We start from the raw sequence: 6,098 nt of genomic DNA on the forward strand, positions 1-6,098 counted from the left end.
TGCTGGGCTCAGGCCCCTCATCTGTATTCTTCACCACTCCCTGCCAGCCCCGCGCAGAGCGAATTTCAGCTGAAACTCATAAATAAATCCCTGTCTGCCTGGGCTGCATTTTCTTCATTGCTCCTTTTGTGAGACACTGGCATAAAGCAGATCCCCCTGGATTCAGCTTTAATCTCACATGTTAAATATTAAAGCTGTGGCTTCCATTGCCTCTGGCTCCTCCTGGCCAGGCACCCTCAGGAAGGCGCGCCCCCATTTCTGTGGGGCACCCTCCGCAGGGTCTCCCTACTCTGGGGGTGCAGGTCTCTAGGGGAACCTAGTGTGAGGTGGAGATAATGCCACTTCCTCCTACACCTTCCTCTAGCTCTGCAGTCGGCTGAGTGCCTCATGGAGTCCCCTCCAGCCCAGGGGGCACAGAGCCAAGCCCCAGACTGGTCACAAGGTTCACAGACCCTGGCTTGGTCCCAGGCTACTCTCAGTCCCCAGCTTGCCCTCAAGCACAGCTGAGCCCTTGGCTGTCTCCAGCCTGTTGACTGCAGCATGCTAGATGTACATGTCAGGCCCTAGTGCCCTCCTGAGCCTGGCAGCTGGCAACCAAAGTTGTCTCTGGAACAGGTTCTGCTGAGCCCGGTGGGCTGGGAAAGACAGGGCAAGCAAGCTTTGTGAGGCCGGAGGTTGGGACATGGTACCAGCAGCTCCAGTGGGTCCTTGGTGCACCAGGTACTGCACAAACACACAGGAGGAATGTCCCTGCCCATGGAGCTTGTGACTGCCTGAGACCCACAGCACTGCAGTGCCATGGGAGGATACCAGCAGGAAGCCTGAGGCCAGTTGCCAGCGCTGTGGAGTGATGCTGGTACTGGGCCCTCCCCAAGGGCCTGTGTACACCACATCTGCCTTGTGGCTGTGGATCCATCTTGGCAGGCCCATGCTGTTCCCACCAAGCCAGGGACCATATGGGGCAGCTGCACATGCAGGGGCTGACTGCAAGGCATGGCATGTATGTACACGTTGTGTCAGGGTTGAGGGTTGTCTTTTGCAGAGTGTAGATTCTGGTTGTATGGGATGATTTGGATAGGGGTGATCCTGCCTCAGGCAGGGGGTTGGACTAGATGACCTATGGAGGGCACTTCCAGCCCTACTTCTCTATGACTATGTATGTGCATGTGTGTGCATATGTGTGCAAGCAGCACCGATACATGCACCATTGCATACAGCCCTCAAGGCAGACCGTGGCAGGCATGGGGCAGTCATAACTGAGTGAGAAGGGCTCCTTGGGATAGGGGGGACATTATAGGCCCTGGAGGGCACTGGGCTGAGCTCCAGCACCTGCCGTGACAGGGCCTGTCTAGCAGTGACAGCCCTGCACAGCCGCTCCTTCTCCCCCTCCATAAATCAGCCTCAATTATCAGGCTCCTGCTGCCTCCGTGAAGGGGGGAGTCCCCGGCGGGCCGTGAAGGGAGCAGCAGCTGCGAACATAACCATTCGTCTCTGCTGTAAACATGATTAGTGCTGGATCCGGGCGCGGGTGGTGGCGGGGGCGGCTCTGCCGATGTTTAATGACAAGGTGAGGTATTAATGGGGGGTTGCAGTGCTGGCCAAGCTGATTTCCCAGTGCCTGAAACACTGGCAGCTCACGGAGGGCAGGGGGTAGGGTGGGCGGGCAGGAGGAAGAGGGGGTCACAGGTTCCCATGGGCCTGAGTGGGCACTGGGGTGAGGACAGGGACCCAGGATACCTGTATTCCTGCCTCAGTTCAAGCACAATTTGGTGTGTGAGTGCAGACTTGTGTTACTATGTTCCTTTGGGCCTCAACACTCCTCACCCCACTCAAAACATTAACCCTTGCTGTGCCCTGCCCCAGCAATGTATATCACGCACTCCTCCCCAGGGGCTGAGCAGTGCCTGGCACTGGGGTAGGGGGACAGAGGGGAAGGCACCAGCCCCATTGGAGCCAGCCAGGGACTGTGGTAGTGTGGAGAATCAGAGGAAGACTGCCCTGAGTCCACAGCCCTGCCTAGCCTTTCCCAGGTAGTCTGCAAAGGGACCTGGGGCCAGGACTGAAGGGAAGAGACTGCCCTCAGTTAACTGACTACATGTGTGTGTGTGGGGGGTGGTACAGACAGACGCATACAAACAAACACAAGCCCTGACATTGGTGGGGGGAGGCAGGAAGTAGCATGTGTATATGGGTAGACAGACAGATACACACACACACACACACACACACACACGTGTGCCTTGATATTGGTGTTTGGGGGACAGAAAAGAATGTGTGTGTGTGCACGTGTGTGTTTTGTATATGTACAAACAGCCAAACACACAGAAGCCTTGACACTGATGGGAGGCTCGGGGGGGGGGGGGGAGGGCAGAAGGAAGGAGTGTGTGTGTAGACAGACACACACACACGCACACATACACACACCCTGACATATCTGCAGGGGCAGCAGGAAGGAGAGGGGGTTTTGCTCTCTGGGCTTCTGCACCCCTGTCCCTGCCAGCTCAGCCCTGTCCAGGCCAGGGCCCCGCCTGGAGAAGGCTGCTTCTGCATCACATTTCCATGCTGCGCTTGCCAGCCTCCCCCGCCCCAGCCCCCGCGGGGACTATGAGCAAAGAACCAATTCGTCACCTGCTTGGTCGGTCGGAGCCTTTGCAAGAATTACAATCAGCTGGAAAAACCCCGTCTGCAGCATGCGTGGGTTTTGCGGGGGAGGGGAGGGTGGGTAGGCGGCCGCTGGTTTTCCAGCAGGATTACTACCTGCGTCAGGTGATGGAGTGCCCTTGGCTCCTGGCAATGCCTTTGGGTGGTAGGCCCATAAAGCCCTGCATGGTGGAGGCAGGTTCCCTGCCCAGTACAAATCACAGCTCCTCTAGCTCATTACCCCTGTGATTCTCAGCCGGGTGCTGCAGTGCCCTGGGGGAGCTGTGAGCTCCTTTTAAAAGTGCCGCAGGGGCACTGTGCAGTATTAGCTATGCAAACATTGGTGCGGAGTCACAAGAGAGGCCCAGCGCTTTCCAGCAGGAATCCAGTGGGGCCAGAACAGCCTGCGAGTGCTTTGTTAGGGAAGAATCGCTCTGTTCATGTCTGTAGTCCAGCAACGCATGAAAGAAAGAGCACTCTGGGCACTGCCTGAACATGCTGGGGAGACAGTCTCACTCTAGATGGGTGATCAATGATCATGATCAGCCCTGTCCAAACCATCACAATCCCATTGTCTGACCACTGAGCAACATGACAATCACCCCTGACAAAGCACCAGGCATCACCCCCACCCCAGGGATAGCAGGGGAGTGGCGCCTGCCATTGTCCTGCTGCTGCAAGGTTAGGGGAGGGGTCATAGACACTAAAGTGATCCCAGGCAGAGGCTGTGCCCCTGCTGCAGAGGAAGGGGACCCCCTACCCCATCTATACCAGCCTGACCAGGGGTGAAAGTCCTTCCTGCCCCCAGTGCAGCATCAGAGGGACAAGACCCTCTACCCAGGACCCTCCAGCTTTGGTCCCAGCAGGAGCATTGGCACAGCCCCATTCTTCCATCCATTCACGCTGTCACACGGTCCATCCAGCCATTCAGACTGATCGTCCATGCCATCCGGCCAGCCCCATACAGACCTCACGGCCCACCAGCCCCATTCAGACCTCTCTCTTTCCCCATACAAACCTAGCTACTCCATCTACCCAGCCATCCATTCGGCCATTCAGCCTTCCACCCATCTGTTTTTCTATCTGCCCATCTGTCCATCCATTTGTCTGTCTATCCATCCATCTGTCCTTACTTCCACCCATCCATCCATCCATTTGCCTATGTGCCTGTCCATTCATCTGTCTGTCCATCTCTCTGTCTGGCCTTCCATGTGTCTGTCTGTCCAGCAGTTCATTGGTCCAGCCACTTATCTGTCTGTCCATCTGTTTGTCCACCCGCGCTTCCCCCCTTCCATCTGTCTGTCCATCTGCATGCCAGTCCATCCAGCCACCCATCCATCAGTCCGTCCATCTGTCTGTCTGTCCAGCCACCCCCGTCTGTTCATCTGTCCTTCCATCTGTTCAGCTGTCAGCTGGTCTGCCCATCCATCTGTCTTTCCATCTGCCCACACGTCTGTTCTCGCATCCACCCCTGGGGCCGGGGTCAGCAGGGTCCCGGGGGGAGGTTACCTAGGGGCAACTGGGCCAGGTGGGTCGGACCGGGGAGGTGACTCTGATGCGTTGGGGGGAGGGATTGTCCCGGGGACCGCACGGGGACCCGCGGCCGCTGGGGTGCGTTGTTGCCATAGTGACGCTGGGGTCCCCCCAAACTGGGCTTGCTGCTGCCAGCACCGGGCTGCAGAGCTGGGATGGGGGGCTCCGCACACCCCCCCCCTCGGCTTCATGGGGTGCGCGTGTGCACAAATGTGCGGGTGCGGGTGTATGTGCGTGTGTGCGCCCGTGAAACGAGCGTGCCAGGCCGCCTCCCGCGCACTGCGGTAGTGACCGGGTGCATGTGCGGGGTATGCAGGGCTGTGAGTGTGCGCGCTCCCGGGGCCAGAAGCAACCCCCCCCCGCCCACGCGTGCTGTCCTGTCCCTCGTGGGCCCGCACCCGGCTCCGGTTCAGCAACGGGTCCCCGAGTTCGTGGGCGGCTCCGCGCTCCGGGCACCGCGTCCAGCTCCCCCGGCCTGGGAGAGCCGGGCAGCACCGGCGGGGAGGGGAAGCGGGAGATATGGCTGTCCCGGCCCCCTCGAGAGCAGCTTCTGCGCCACCTGCACCGAGGCAGGGCGTGGGGGGCGGGGGAGGGGGGGCAGCAGGGGCGACCGGAGGGACAAGGGCCTGGCCGGGCTTCGGCCACCAGCTCCCGGGGAAGCCCCCCGCGCCTCCCCCCGGCTCCATCGACCGGGCGGCATCGATCCCCGCAGCCTCCACCGGCGTCTCCCTGTCGTCCCCTGCGACAGGACCGCTCCCCGGCCCCTGCTGCCGCGCTCATGGCTTTGTAAATGATTAAACTTCGTCTTTAATTATTCCCCGCCTCGCTCCCACCAGCGCCGCCGCCGCCGCCGGGCTGAGCCGGGCGCGGCGAGTGCGGGCCCGGAGCCCTCTGCTGCCCCCGCGAGCGGACCCCGGCCCGGCCCCGCCGGCGGGCAGCTCCGAGTCCGGGGAAGCGCCGCCGCTACCCCGCAGCACCCGCCGCCCGGGCCCGGGGCCCCGCCCGCAGCTTCGTCTCGGCTCCTGCCCCCGCCCGCAGCCCGAACCCGAGCCTGCGGGCGGGAGAACCGGTGCCAGCCCCGCAGCGCAGGGCCGGAGACCTGCCCCCGGGCCCGCCCGGCTCCAGGACCCCGCAGCAGGAGTAGAGGCAGCCCCCAGCAACCATGCCCGTGGCCCAGGCCGACAGCTCCACCCACACGCCCGCCTTGATTTCGGGCCGGGACCTCCTGTCCCTCCCAAGCTGGGGAGGTCTCGGACCCGGGGACCGAGCCCAGGAGTCCTGGCTCCCAGCTCCAGTGCTCGGAACCCGCCGGACGCCTCTCCCCTCGCAGAGCTGGGCAGAGAACAGGTGTCCCGGCGCCCAGCACCGCCCCCCTTCTGCTGGGGAGAGAACCCAGGCGTCCGGGCTGCTCCCCTCGCAACCGAAGCTGGCTCTTGGTGACGCTGCTGCCCACCCCCTCCTGCCAAGGGCTCCCTCACACGTCCCCATTAAATGAAACCGAAGCGAGAAGATTCCATTAAATGGCTGCAAATAAATTAACAGAGCATAATTGCTCCGGGAGGCAAGAGCAGGCTCCCGGAGCTAATTGAGATAGGAAGTCGAAGGAGTGACATCTTGGCGGAAGCACCCCCTCCTCACCATGCCCGGGGGCATCCAAAGGGCACAGACTGCCTCTCTGCACAGCCCCACCTCCTTGTGGGGTCAGTGCCCCCTATGCACATAGCTGGGGCCTGCCCCCCCCTTCAGCTGAGTGTCAGCTGCTGCCTCTGAAATGAGCAGAGCCCTTTTCCCCAAGCAGGGCTATAACCACAGCAAGGCAGGGGGCCTTATACTTTGATCCAGGGCTCGAGGCACAAAGGGATAGAGAACAGACACCACAGCCAAGATCTGATGCTGGAGTCCCCAGCCCCAGCCCCTTTCTCTGC

Source organism: Alligator mississippiensis, chromosome 8 (assembly GCF_030867095.1).
Source record: "Alligator mississippiensis isolate rAllMis1 chromosome 8, rAllMis1, whole genome shotgun sequence".
In the NCBI taxonomy this organism is placed as follows: domain Eukaryota; kingdom Metazoa; phylum Chordata; order Crocodylia; family Alligatoridae; genus Alligator; species Alligator mississippiensis.